Source organism: Peromyscus maniculatus, chromosome 12, assembly GCF_049852395.1.
Source record: "Peromyscus maniculatus bairdii isolate BWxNUB_F1_BW_parent chromosome 12, HU_Pman_BW_mat_3.1, whole genome shotgun sequence".
NCBI classification, from domain to species: Eukaryota; Metazoa; Chordata; class Mammalia; order Rodentia; family Cricetidae; genus Peromyscus; species Peromyscus maniculatus.
The window spans coordinates 47,539,602-47,554,108 of record NC_134863.1 but is presented as its reverse complement, the minus strand read 5'-3'; the positions used below and the strand labels follow the sequence as shown (position 1 = coordinate 47,554,108).

At 43.5% G+C, this 14,507-nt stretch overlaps 1 protein-coding gene across 6 annotated transcripts in view; it reads left to right on the top strand.

The window, feature by feature from the left end:
* The window catches only part of Cmss1 (cms1 ribosomal small subunit homolog), a 314,697-nt gene that overhangs the window by 260,424 nt on the left and 39,766 nt on the right, over positions 1-14,507 (top strand). Inside the window, exon 1 of one of the 6 annotated variants that reach the window (XM_076549069.1) lies at positions 3,226-3,358. The exons of 4 other annotated variants lie outside the window; for them this stretch is intronic. The gene's annotated coding sequence lies outside the window, so the exon portion shown is untranslated. One more of the 6 variants, XM_076549067.1, reaches the window with a different exon arrangement.

Below are 14,507 nucleotides of genomic sequence, written 5' to 3'. Positions count from 1 at the left end.
CTTTACCCCCGAGCCCTCTCACCAGTTCTGTCCTCTTTACTTTTGATTACTAGCACTGAAGTAAGTTCAGACTCACAGGAAGTATGTGCCGCGTGCATAAGATACAGTAATTCTCTACTTTTTAACAGTTTATGTTGCATCTCCTCCCACCTCTGTGGGGTTTGCATGTGTGTGTTGTTTCCTGCATTGATTTGTATAATCACGGCACAACAATCAAAATCAGTAAAGTAACACTGATTTATTTCTGATCCATTAATCCCATTCAAGTCGTCTCAAAAGTCTTATTGATATTCTTTAAAATACCTTTTAGTCTGTGGTTATGGGATGCATTTAATTATCATGTCTAGTTCAAATTGAGGTGTACTATAATTGTGAAATGTCTATAATTGTGAAATGTCTAGTGAACTTCAACAAATTAGCAAACATAAAATATCTCAATGATTTTTATACTAATTATATGTTGAAGTTACAAAACTTCGACATATTAAATAGAGTACATTTTTTTATCCAAAAGGCAGATACAATCCAAGTGTTCCTGAAGTGACTAGGTAAGTACAGAATTACTCCAGCTTAATGAAAGAGAGTTCAAGCCAGGCTACAACCCAGATGAGCCATGGAGACTTTATCTCCAGTGAAATAAGCTAGGTTCAAATCCACAAATGCTGTTGGTACTTTCGTGAGTTATCTAGAATTGTCAGATTGACAGAAACAAAGTAAAATGGGGTGACTAAGGACTCTGGAGTGGAGCAAGAAGTGTGGAGAGTTGTCCCATTAGAACAGAATCTCACTCCAAATGATCACAGTCCTGGAGACTCATCGTGATGACGGTTGCACACAGGTAGAATTATACATATTGCCACTCACTGGTGCATGCAGAACAGGTTCAGTAGTGATTCTCCCTGCATAGAGAGCTGAAGAAAGACACTTTTTTACTTAAAATTATAACCAGGCTCGAGCTGTATAAGTCACTTGTGAGTCAGTCACCATTCATGGTTTTATTGCTCCTCATCCCACCTATACAGTATCATCTGAGCCTCTGTCCAAGTACCAATAGTTGTCACTTCTTGTATACCTTCTAAAATGTGATATCCTAAATCCCTGTCTCACGCGTAAACATGAAATTGTATGTGTCCGTTAATTCTGTTTCAAAACCTGAACTAATGACAGGGACTCCAAGACCTTCCTGTAGCCTCCTTGTCACGGTAGCTGCTGAAAACAAAATGAACATTTGCACATGGATATGCGAAGGGACTGGGCACTCCCATGTACACAGCAGAACAGAGTCTCTACTCACAGTGACCAGTCAGCCCCAGGAAGCAAGAGTCCAGGACAAAGTATTTCTAGTCTCCGAGTGATTTCTTCATTAACTCTCTGTGCTTGTCTCCTCTTCTGCGGTAGTTTGGCACTGAAACTGATGCTACCATAGTTCCATTTAGTACCGATACTTTTCAGGTCTGTGACTCAATGATTTAAAGTGACTCATGAAAGCCTCCCTCTGCTTTTTTTGCTAGACTTGTACAAGTGGTCACTACTACAAAGGTCTAGAGCTGGTTCTGGTACAATGAGCTTTAAACTAGTATTTTCTCCATCTTTTTTCTTTCAGTGAATTGTGAAAAGTGGGTTCTGATCACAGGACACTAAAGACAGTTCTTGCACACCCCCCACTAATGCCTAATTTTTCTTAATTCTTATCCTAGATCTCATCTTTCCCATTGGCCCCTCTGCATGCCAGGGTAATTATGCGTCCTCTGCTGTTCTCCCAAAGCCTAATCATGTTTCCCTCAATCCCAAGGTAGTGCACTTGCCAGCATGCTTATCTTTGCCAGACCAAGACGGGAGGTCCTGGAGTACAGATTGCCCCCTCCTGGCCCCCAGCAGTCAGTGCACATGAAGAATGATGGAGCATCACAGAATGCTTCTATGGGTAAACAGACGATGAGGTAGCAACTCCGGGGCTGGAGAGCTTTGAGTCACTTGTCAGGACAGAGCATGTGACACAGGGTTGTAGCGCTTGTTCCCTACGTTCGAGGGTCTGGGTTCAATCCCTGGCACTGATCAGAGGTGGTTGTTGAACTGCATCGCAGTGACCTATAAAATGAGGAGTAAGAAAACTATACTATTTTAAACATTTCTAGCAGACAGTTTATTACCAGCAAAAATTACAGGTTTAAATTTCATTTATGACCCTTTTCTTATTGTTCTATAAGGGTAGGATCAAAGACAAATGTAAAAATAAATGTATGGGCAATCCACACAGTAGGAAAGTATTACCAAGAAAAAAAAAAAAAAAACTGCTAGAATAAGCAAGACTCTGGTCCTTCAAAATGTACCTGAGGCAGTGTTATGGAATGATAAATATTTTAGGCTTCACATTTTTCTGAAGTGAAAAATGATAGTAGCAGGCTAAGTTCTTGGGTTTTTTTTTTGTTTGTTTTTTGGTTGGTTGGTTGGTTGGTTGGTTGGTTGGTTGGTTGGTTGGTTGGTTGGTTTCGGGGTTTCTTTGGGGGGGATGGGTTTTTTTTTGTTTTTTTTTTGTTTTGTTTTGTTTTTGGTGTGTGTGTGTGTGTGTGTGTGTGTGTGTGTGTGTGTGTGTGTGTGTGTGTGTTGAGCAAGATGTGTACTTGACCTCTGAAAATTGTTGTTGCCAGTCATCTGCACTCTCAGGTTCCTAGGGGCAATTTCTCCATGTGCTTCTAGAATGCCGAGGTAGCAGGTGGCAGCCGCGTCAGCGCTGAGACACGTTCCTCTGGTGACCTATCTCAGCGTCTTACACAATGCTCCTCCACGGGCAGAGCCGCCCTCCCTCCACAGCCTCGTTCGTTTGTGTCACCACACTGTTCTGTCACGTCTGCACCATGCCCTTCCATGGGCCTTGGTCCTTTGAAGATTAGAGGGGCGGGGGAGAGACGATTCCAGCCGCAGTGCAAAGTGAACCAGCATGTCAATACAAAAGTACGGGAATTGTCTTTCTCTCCGCTCATCCTTTTAAAATGTTATCTCTTGCTAATCTTATTTTCCTTCTTAATTACACATATTATAAAGAATTGAGCCAGCTGAAACTTTTTCAGATCAAACCTTGCTGTAGTTTGAATGTGATTGGCTCCCAGAAGCTCATGAGAAGTGGCACTATTAGGAGGTGTGGCCTTGTTGGAGTAGGTGTGGCCTTATTGGAGGAAGTGTGTCACTGTGGGTGCAGGCTTTGAGGCCCTATGCTCAAGCTTTGCTCAGCTGTAGTGTGACCCTCAGACTACTTCTTGTTGCCTGTGGGTCAAGAGGTAGGACTCTCAGCTCCTCCAGCACCATGTCGGCCTACACACAGTGCCGCACCATGATGATAATGGACTAAACCTCTGAAAATGTAAGCCACCCAGTTAAATGTCTTTCAACTCTTATGTTTTTAAGGTAAGACATGCTATGGTCATAGTGTCTCTTCACAGCAATAGAAGCCCTAACTAAGACACTTGCCTTAGCCCCTATTGATTCTGATGACAGAAAAGACAGTTATGCATGTCAGTAAGCATCTGTTAAATTCACTTACCTGAAACTGACTGACTTCCCACAACACATTGTCGGGAATTGTGCCGGTTATTGGTACTACAGAGTCAAAAATTTATCCCATCCATTGTGAATTCCATCTAGTGAGAGGGGCAATCATGCCAGTTCCAGGTTTCAATGGGGCTGTGCATTTCAGTGTGGGAGCTGAATAATGCTGGTTGAGCCTCTTAGAGGTGGAGGTCTGGGGAGCTTCATGAAATGGAGTGTAAATATTTAAACTGGACACCCTGAGAAGAGGGACAGGTTTCTGCCTGGGAAGTAGGCAGAGGACATGGTATGAGAAGAGACACCCGGCAGGGAATCGTAGATGGCTTCAGCAATAACACATTGCTCCTTTGCCTCAAGGACAGGGTCACAGAGCAGGTAAAGTCGATCTCTGTCTGGGCTTGGATGGCTCTTTCAGATGCGTGAAGTCTCCTGTACTGTGTACACAATGGAAAGTCACTACAGGCATTTTCACGGGAAGTTAGGGGTCTGGGATGGGGCTACACATAAGATTGAAACCCTAAGAATTGTTTCCCCTGAAAAGGAACTTGGACTTCATCTAATTCTAGCCTTTTGATTTACTCATGAAATTTGTATAACCATCTTTAATACCACTGGGTGACCTGTGTTTGAGGCCTTAAACAGACACTTAATGTAAGAGCCTCTTCACAGCAACCCCTGATTAGCCATCTGTAGTTACTGAAGGATGCTGAAGCCTTAGAGGCCAACCCCCTGTGGGGACAAAGGAGTGGGTGAGACTGTCCCAAGACCAGTGACATTCCTTACAAGTGTGGTATTTCAACACCACAAGGACACTCTGGCTGGGGATGACAGTAGCTTTACTCCAGGTAGTTTGAACTGTGGCCTGATTCCAAGAAGCAGCTGAAAAATGGGGAACTTAATAAATGATGTACATCAACTGAGGCAATCAAGGGGACTGAGCACATGAGGTGGCTGGAGACAGGCTGTTTTTCATCAACACGAGTCCTCCAGTGAACACCCACATGATTCTAGACCTGGTGGCTGGATTCCTGGTAACCTGCCAGGTTTGGTTTCACTGGGCCCAAACCAAAATCTTCCGTTTTAGCCACTGGGCAGGATTGAGAGGCAGACCTGGCATCAGGGTGCCACAGAGCTTACAGGCATGCACGAGAGGGCAGCCCCCGGCCGAGCCACATGGCAGAACAACAAGGGTGTTCCCTTAGAGCGACCTCACAGGACTCCCAGGAGCCCATTGTGCTGCCGTTCTTGGTGTTCTGGACTTTAAGGTTCTTTATAATTTTCCCCCAGTTCAGGCACACCAAGCCACACACATAATAGCAACTTTGCCTTCAACCACAAATGCCTTTAAATAAGAAAGCACTGCCCCATCCCCATTCAAAACGTATTGTGTGCCAAACCTGGTCTTTTAAAGCAGTCCTTTTGAAATGCTCTAATTGTAGCCATACGTTAGGTCTCCATTCTCTCAGGCTCACAAGTCAGTCAGGGTGGTCCTAGTTAAAATGAATCCATGAACAAACTCTCATAGAAATGCAAGGTTTACAGTAGTATAATAGTATTTATGGTAGTCAAAACACAATAAAAAGATGCTCTTTTGTCTGCTAAATTTATTATTTGCAATTATATTCATCATCTATTCAATGGTTATTCATTGTGTTTAGACATTGTCCTAAACAGTAAAAATATGTTTTAAGTAGACAGTATCCATCCTTGCCATTTTGGAATTTGAAATCTGTAAGAGAATTGTAATAAAGTAACTGGGCTGTGAACTATAGTTCAGTTGGTAGAGTGCTTATTTAACATTGCAAGAGGCCTTGGGGTAAACTGTGAATAATATATACACTGGGTGTGGTTAAGTGCTCTAATCCCAGCATTCAGGAGGAGGAGTTCAAGGTCATCCTCAGCAGCATAGCAAGTTCAAGACCAGACTGTGCTACCAGAGACTCTATATCAAAAAATAAAAAGTAACCAGAATTAGATCATTACAATTAATAATAGTGCTATGATAAAAGAGAAAGTCAAGGAAAAGACATGCCTGCTTCAGTTGCCTGGGACCTTTCTGAAGAAGGAACATTTATAAGACTAGTGTTATATAAAAGCTAAGAAGAGAGATCCTTCCAGACAGAACTGTAAGATCCTAAGGTAACAGAGGAGGTTAATGTGACTGGAACACTTTAGGGCACAGATCAGAGAGTAGAAAATGAAGGGATAAGTGGAAGCCAATGTTGTAGAATATTATTTTAAGGTGTGTTACTTTTGTTAATGTTGCATTTGTTTAACACTATGAACCTGTGTTACTTTGCCTGTCTAAAACACCTGATAAGTGTTTTAAGCCAATAAAGAACTGAACGGCCAATAGCAAGGCAGGAGAAAGAGATCGGTGGGGCTGGCAGGCAGAGAGAATATGCAGAAGGAGAAATCTAGGAGGAGAAAGAAGAAAAAAGATGGAGTGATGAGAAGGAAAGAAAAGTAGCCAGAGAAGGAAGAGGACTTCAGGGGTCAGCCACCAATCTATACAGCAAGCCACAGAGGAAGAGAAAGATTTACAGAAGTAAGAGAATAGGAAAAGCCCAGAGGCAAATGGTAGACAGGATAAGATAAGAAAAACTGGCTAGAAACTAAGCCAAGCTAAGGCCAGGCATTCATAATTAAGAATAAGAATCCATGCGTGATTTATATGGGAGTTGGTTGGTGAGCCCCCAAAAAAGTCCAAAGACTACCCAGCAACAAGCCAAGTCATGGGAAACGTGTAGCTCCTCCTAGGAATGACGATCCCACTGTTGTACAAAGGAGTACACAAAGTGGAAGCAGATCAGCAAAGCAATGATTTTTTCAAAGAGTGTGCAGCAAGACCCAACCCAGCTGGCAAGCCCTGGGACTGCAAGTGCTCTTGCTAATTAGTCTAAGGTAGTGATGACTGAGTCTTTCCCACACTGGCTAGGGTCCTATCTCACAGTCTTTTGCCATGGGCTAGTTTTTCAAAGAATCAGCACAAAGGAAAAGGAGGAAAGCAATACAGGGTGAGAGGATTAGACCATTTGAATAAGGTTTTATAAGGTAGGAGAAATAAAAGTCTTACAAGGTGAGCGTATTCGTCAGAGTTCCCTAAAGGGACTGAACTTACAGAATGAAGAGAGAGAGAGAATTTTCAGAGTGGTTTATGGGCTGTGGTCCAGCTAGACCAATGATGGTTGTCTATCAACAGAAAGTCAGAAAACTCAGTAGTAGTTGAGTCCATGAACCTAGATGTCTCAGCTGGTCTGGAGTATACACCGGATTCCCAAACAGGTATGCTGTAGTGCCAGTGAAGGAATGAACTTGCCAGAGAGAGGGCAATCAGGCAAAGAGCAAAGACTTCCTTCTCCCATGTCCTAGACTACCAGAAGGCAGATTAAAGGTGGATTTCACACCTCAAAAGATCCAGACTAAAAGTGAGTCTTCCCACTTCAGATGATTTAATTAAGAAAAATCCCTCATAGGTATACCCAGTTGTTTGGGTTTTAGTTAATTCCAGATGTAGTCAAGTTGACAGCCAAGAATAGCCATCACAAGTCCACGCCTTGACAACTTGACACACAATCATATCTCCTTATGTAATACTTAATTTCCAGTTGAAAACAATACCCAGGTAAAAGTTACACCTAACATGATAATACTATCCCACATACAATTGCAAAGTTAGTTAACTGGGTCATAAATACACATAGTGTAACTATTCTGTGTACAATTGCAAATGCATTGTAAGTTTTAGAATAGGTGGCAATGTCCCTTCAAGCACATTTTTTTGATATCTTAAAACTTAAATATGATAACCACTGGTATTCTCTTAATTGATGTTATATTATATAATAAAGAAATTGAGGAATGAAAACACAAATATCTTTACAAATACATTCTTAACTAAATATAGCAGAAACATTCATGTCAATTCTAATCCTCAGTTCTACAACTGGTCATGTGACCATAGCTGGTATTTACAACTACCTTCCTCTACTACCCACTGTGTATTTCCTCCACTTTCAGCAAGCACTTCAACAGGTCTTGGATCTTTTCCTGGAGGAGTGACCCATACCTTTATTCCTGAAGGGTCCAGGCTCTGTCATCCTGCCTGGATTAGATTATCTAGTGGCACAGGACATGGTGGCACCAAGAGATGCCCTAAAGTATCTCCTGCACAACAGACATAATCCTTCTTACCTCCACTGTGGAGAAGCCATCCAGTTTCCTCTTCACAATCCAGATCAGTCACCCCTCCTAACACTGTTATTCCTGCCTTATAGCCTGTTGACATAGGGCATCAGAAGCCCAAAGGGCCAAGGCTGAGCCTCTAGTTCAATGAAATGTTTGTTGTGGCTCCTGACAGAAGTGTTCCCCTCTCTGGAACCAAAATTTCTAGGCCAGCAGAAATTCCTGTAACTTAAAGTTACAGGAGCAGGAAGCAAAGATGTTCCTAGTGGGTCACTAGGGTTGATAGTGAATGAAACTATTCCCTCTCCACACCCTTGATTCCTGGTCCCATGGACCCTGGCTATGGGAGAAACAGTACCGTATACTGGATGTTGATTCAAAGCATATACAGTCTTCTGGAGAATCCTGCCTCAGCTCTCCATGCTGCTGCCACCTAATTGGCACTGTAGTGTGTCTTCAAAAGGCTGTTCCGTCTTTATAGCGTGCAGACTGCTTCAGGGTGGTGGGGAACCTGGTAAGACTCGTGGATTCCATGATTGTGGGCCCACCGTCACGCTTATTTGGCTGTGAAGTGAGTTCCTTGTACAGAAGCAATACTGTGTGGAATACCATCATGATAGATAAGGCAGTCTATAAATATTATGGTAGTTTTGACAGAAGCATTATGTGCAGAAAAAGAAAATCATAACCAGAATAAGTATCCACTCCAATAAGGACAAACCATTGTTCTTTCCAAAGAGGAACTGGTTAAATGTTGTCAGCCTGCCACCAGGTTGCTGACTGGGGAGCCGTATCTGGGGCTCAGTGTTGGTCTCTGCTGTTAGCAGATCTGGCATTCAGCAGCAGCTGCAGCCAGATCAGCTCTAGAGACTGGAAGTCCATGTTGTTGAACCCATGTTAACCTTCATCTCTACCAGCATGGTCACTTGGTTCATAGGCCCATTGGGTAAAGACAGGGATGGCTGGGAAAAGAGACTGACTGTCCACATAATGGGTCATCCTATCTACTTGATGATTGAACTCCTCCTCAGCTGAAGTCACCTTTAGATGAGCATTTACACGGGATACAGGCATCTTCACATCTTTCACCCACTTGGAGAGATCTCTCCACATACTTCTCCATGTCTTTCTCACCAATTTTCCAATCATGCTCTTTCCAAGCCCCTGACTAGCCAGCCAATCCATTGGCTAGAGGCCATGAATCAGTGAACAATTGTACATCTGGCCATTTCTCCTTCCAAGGAAAACTTATGACTATGAAGTGCCAGAAGTTCTGCCACTATGAAGATTTCCCTTTACCAGTGTCTTTCGGGGCTGCCCCAGAAAGTGGTTGTAATCTGCTGCCGCCCACTTCTCTAGTCTTCTCTTCCTCAGTCAACTGATCATAGGGAACAACCCATGAGGCTATAGATGCATGCTTGGCAGCAGATGGCATTGTAAAAAGAGTCGAAACCATAGGCATTTGGGCAACTTCTTATGTAACTTGCCTGTGCCTTCAGGTCTTGCCCATTCATGTTCCTACCACTTCCATTTAATAATAGATTGTTGCTGTTACATCCTACTTTATGGCTTGATGGGTCAGATAACACCCAGCTCGTGATAGGCAGCTCAGATCACATGTAACTTAGTGACCCATTGTCAGATGTTCTGTTTCCACTAAGGCCTGATATCAGATCAAGAGTTTGTTCTCAACAAGAGTTCTCTGTAGAGATGTTGATAGAGCCTTGCTACAAAATCCCCAAGGTCTCTTCTTTGATTCACCTATAAAGGCCTGCCAAAGGCTACAAACAGCATCCCTACCTGCCACTGATATCTCAAGTACCGTCAGGTCGGATGGATTGTATGGTCTAAGTGCTAGAGCAGCCTACCCAGCAGCCTGGAGCTGTTAAAGAGTCTTCCCCTGTTCCAGGCCCCACTCAAAACTAGCAGCTTTCCAATTCAATTGGTATATAGCCCAGAGTAACACACCCAAATGAGGAATGTGCTGTGTCCATAATCCAAGTAGGCCCACTAAACATGGTGCTCCTTTCTTAGTGGTAGGAGGGGCCAGGTACAATAACTTATCATTCACCTTAGAGGCAATATCTCTGCATGTCTCACACTGCTGGACTCCTTAAGTTTATAAAATAGTTCACGCCATGGGCGTAACCTATGAGATTCTAGAAGAGGCTCTGGTAAGTATAGATGTTGGCAAATAGGAAAGCCTATTCTAGATACTTTAAAAAAAGTATCACTCTTTAGCAGGATTCCCTGAGCTCATCCTAATGTTTGGCTGTGGGCCTCTGTATCTGTTTCCATCAGTTACTAGATGAAGGCTCTCTGATGACAATTGCTGTAGTCACAGGGGATGGCCAGTTCAGGCTACCTATCCAGTATTGTTATACTAGTTCTATCCATTTGCCTTCAAATTTCCTGATGCCATTGTTTTTGACAGCTGAGTAATACTCCATTGTGTAAATGTCACACAGAGACATTTATGATAGAACCTGTGTGAGCATACAAGTCATGTTGGAAATTTAAGAATTTTGAGGTTGAGGAGGGGAGCGCTTTTCAGGGACAGGTAGAAACCTGATACAAGGGAAACTCCCACAACCCTACAAGAATGACCCCAACTAAGACTCCTTGTAACAAAGACCCACGGCCAAAATTAGGCTGAATTCATGGAATCCTACTGAAGAGAGAGAGGAAGGGTCATAGGAGCCAGAGGGGTCAAGGACATCACAAGAAAACCCACAGAATCAACCTGAGCTCATAGGAGTTCACAGAGTCTGAACCAATAACCAGGGAGCTTGCATAGGATTGACCTAAGTCCTCTACATATATGTGACAGTCTTGGTCTATTTGAGGGACTCCTAACAATGGGAGTGGGGCTGTCCCTGATGCTTTGGCTGGCTTTTGGGAACCTATTTCTCATACTGGATTGCCTTGCCCAGCCTTAATACAAGGGGAGGTGCTTAGTCTTATCGAAACTTTATATGCCATACTTTACTGATACCCATAGGAGGCCTGCCCCTTTCTGAACGAAACAGGAGGAGGAGTGGATTGCATCTGGGGTAGAAGCGGGGATAGGGAATGGGAGGAGAGGAGGGAGGAGAAACTATGGTTAGGATGTAAAATAAATTTATTAAATAAATAAAAATAACGCATATACTTCTGTTGCTCTAGAACCACTCTGGTACCAAAATCTGTATTAGTCAGGGATCTCTAGAGGAACAGAACTTATAGAATGAATGTGTGTGTGTGTGTGTGTGTGTGTGTGTGTGTGTGTGTGTGTGTGTGTGTGTATGTATATATACATATATGTGTGGATGGGTGTATGTGTATGTAGTATATGAATGTATATATGTATATACATACATATATAAAGGGGATTTATTAGAATGGCTAACAGTCCAATAATGGCTGTCTACTAACAGAAGGTCCAACAATAGTTGTCCAGTCCACAAGGCTGAATGTCTCAGCTGGTCTTCAATATAGGCAGAATCCTGAAGATGTAAGCTCTGTGGTGTCAGTGAAGGTATGAACTTGCCAGGGAGAGTGAGAGCAAGCAGGCAAGGAACAAAATCTTCTTTCTCCCACATCCTTTATATAGGCTGCCACCAGAAGATGTGGCCCAGATTAAAGGTCTGTTTTCCTACCTCAAAAGGTCCGGATTAAAAGTGGGTCTTCCCACTTCAAATGATTTAATTAAAGAAAAAAAAATCCCTTACAAGTGTGCTTAGCCACTTGGGTTTTCATTAATTCTAGATGAAGTCAAGTTGACAACCAAGAAGAGCCATCACGATAGGGGAGATAAGAGTTGAATCTCTTGTCATAAAAGTTGCGTGGTGTTTGACAGCCAAGACTAATCGCTGATAGTTCTTACATAGGTATTACTTTGCTTGCAGGAGCACAATGTTGTGGAGTTTTAATCAGAACAGTCTTGTGATCCTATTGACATTTTTAAAGAGTTTAGGGCTGGGATTGTAGTCCAGTGGTAGAGTGCTTGCCTAGTGTGCCGCTCCGTGTTTTCCAGCCATACTTATACCACCTCCCCCACCACACACACATGCTTTGCATACTCATGTTAAGAGTGGAGGGGGTTACAGAAGGCCAAACAGGTTGGATTTGTTGCAGGGATGGTGACATTGGAATTAACAGCCTAAAGACAACCTGTTACTATTTGTGAGGTTGGTTTGTTTGAGGCCGTGTCTCACGTATCCCAGACGGGCCTCAAGTTAAGCAGGGCACATGTCCTGCGCTCTCCGCTCTCCTGCCTCTTCCTCTACCCCTGCCCCCAAGTGCTGAGAGGATGTGTGTGCTTGGGATGCATCTCCCTTGCGAAGAGTGCTTTCTTCCCAGGGACACTGCTCTTCTTTTAAACACCCCAACCACTTCTCTCTCTCTCTGCTTCCTGTTCATGGAAGGAAAGGGCAAACACTGCCACTAGTGCTTAGCCATTCAGATGGGAACCTAGTCCCAACATTCCTTTCCAGAATCCTAGACAGATGTTATTTTCCGTTTGCAGGTTGATTAAATCCTTGCCAACTCCCCACTGCCCTTCAGGACTGCCCCTGGCATTTAGGAGGCATTCAGTAAGTGTTAACTTGATGGTACTTGGATTCCTCATGTTCTGAGGAGAAAGGGAGAATTAGAGAGGCCAATGCGATCCTCTTGACTTCCTCTTTGGAGATGCAGTATGTCAGTAGGCTATGGTGCCTCTTAAGAGCACGTTATTTAGTTTCTGATGGACACATTTCCACCCCTCTCTGCTAGAGCAAAAGGTGATGCGTACATGCAAAAACTTTAAGAGCATCTGGTTAGAATTTAATGTGGCTGAAACATTGCATTTTTTTTCATGTTTCAATTACACAAGTATGACTAAAAGTGTGCTTTGGAGATTTTCCAAAATAAAAGCTGCAAGGTGAGAGAAATCACAGCCCCAACAATAACTTGAAATTAGACATTGGACTAGGAGCTGGTTTCTCAACTGTCCTAACTCTGTCACCAACACTGTGATGATTTGACTCCATGGGACAGGTCTGGTTTCTGGCCATTGAGTTGTACACTTCAGCTTCAGGCGTCACTACTCCCCTCCTTTTCTTTTGAGGAGAGTAAGTGGGGAACAGAAATGGTAAGAAAAAGCGAGACCTGAGAAGCTCAGACCTTTCCAGTGTTCCCCAGGTCACAACTGCTGACCTTGACCTCAGCAGCCTCATGTGATGTAACTCTGCAACAAACTGTTCATAGAATGGGTCTCTTCCCACGGATCCCACCACTCAGTGGTGTTGTGCAAGTACCAATAGCGAGCGATAGTATCGGGGATACCCCTCCAGGTGGCAAGGGGCCACTTAGGACCTGTGCAGGAAGGGAGAGGATGACACCCCTGAGGTAGCAGACAAGCAGCCTGTGGCACAGCGCCTGCCTGGAGGGGCCATCAAGTGGTGGTCCTCCGTAGTCTTTTGTGCACTGATGTGATGGTTTAGAATGGTTGAATGTGTGCGAGTCTCAAGCTGGCAGGTACTCGCTCCGTGTTGTCTTAACTCATTCCCTATATTTATAGCTGCCCCTGTTCGTAGTACTTGGCATTCTTTCGACAGCTCCCCTCTGGCCATTGCCATTCCTTCTTAGTGTTTCTCTGAACCTTGAAGTCTTTAGAAGTCCAGAATACATAGAGCTGGACTGTTCAAAGCACCCCGTTGATCCCCTCCCTCTTTCCTGTGTGGAGAAGGCTTTTGTAGACATCTCTCCTCAGTGCTTCTTATGCTGCCACATAAACCAAATGATTTCTTCAGTGATCTTTTGTGATTTGCTAAAGAGCTGCGGCCTGACGTGTCTTGTTTTGCTGCAAAGGGGAGACTCACATATGATCTCTCACTCGAGCAAGAAGGAATCATTTCAGTTAGGAGCCTGTTAGGCATGTCTGTTTGTAAAAGGAAAGAGTTGCCATTTATCTGGCTGTCTCCTTCCTTCCTTCTGCCCCCAGTCCACCCTTAGAAGTGTCTCTCAATGAAATAAGTGTTGTAATGGGTTGAGTAATTAGCAGCAGAATTATAGTTGGATTGTAACCTGACTCTAATCGCTGACTTCAGAATTAATTTCATATGACATAGCTCCTTAGATGTGTGCTGCCTTCAGAGTTTCCACTGGTCTCTCCTTTTTAGCCAAGCTGCCTTTTCTATTTTTGTGCTTGTCCTGTCAATGAGTCAGGTGGCCCCAGACTCTTCCTGTGGATGAAAGGGGCATCCTGACTTGGATGTATGTTCAACATAGTAAATTATAAAAAGGAAAAACTCTGTGTCTGCTTTTTGGCATGAAGGTAAGGGAAACTGGAGGGGTGAGTGAGAAGGTATAAAGTAGCCAATATAAATAAACTCTGGCCCTAGGGCTTGGTGTACAGCTCAGAAAATGGTGCTAGGGAATGCTTCTCTATGTTTAAAGCAATCGCCATGTGGAGCCTATGATGTAAAAGGTCATGTTAACCTTTTCCACCAAGTTCTAATCACCAAGTTAAAAAACTGAAAAGTAAGGTAAAATGTTCCTGGGAAGATTTATTTGTGCCTGGGCTGCCGTCTGTGGAAAGAGACATTGCACACACCTCAAGTCTGGGAACCGCTTCAGAAGCTAGCAAGTTCATCGTTGAGGTCCCAACCTGCTTTGCTTCTCATAGATGGCAGTTGCCACCTGACTTTAAAGAGATGGTGGACTAGTTCGTGTTCTTTAAAACGTGACAATGTGAATTCTCTTGTATACTAAAACAATGATCTAAAAACCAAACTCATGTGCACACCGACCTCAGA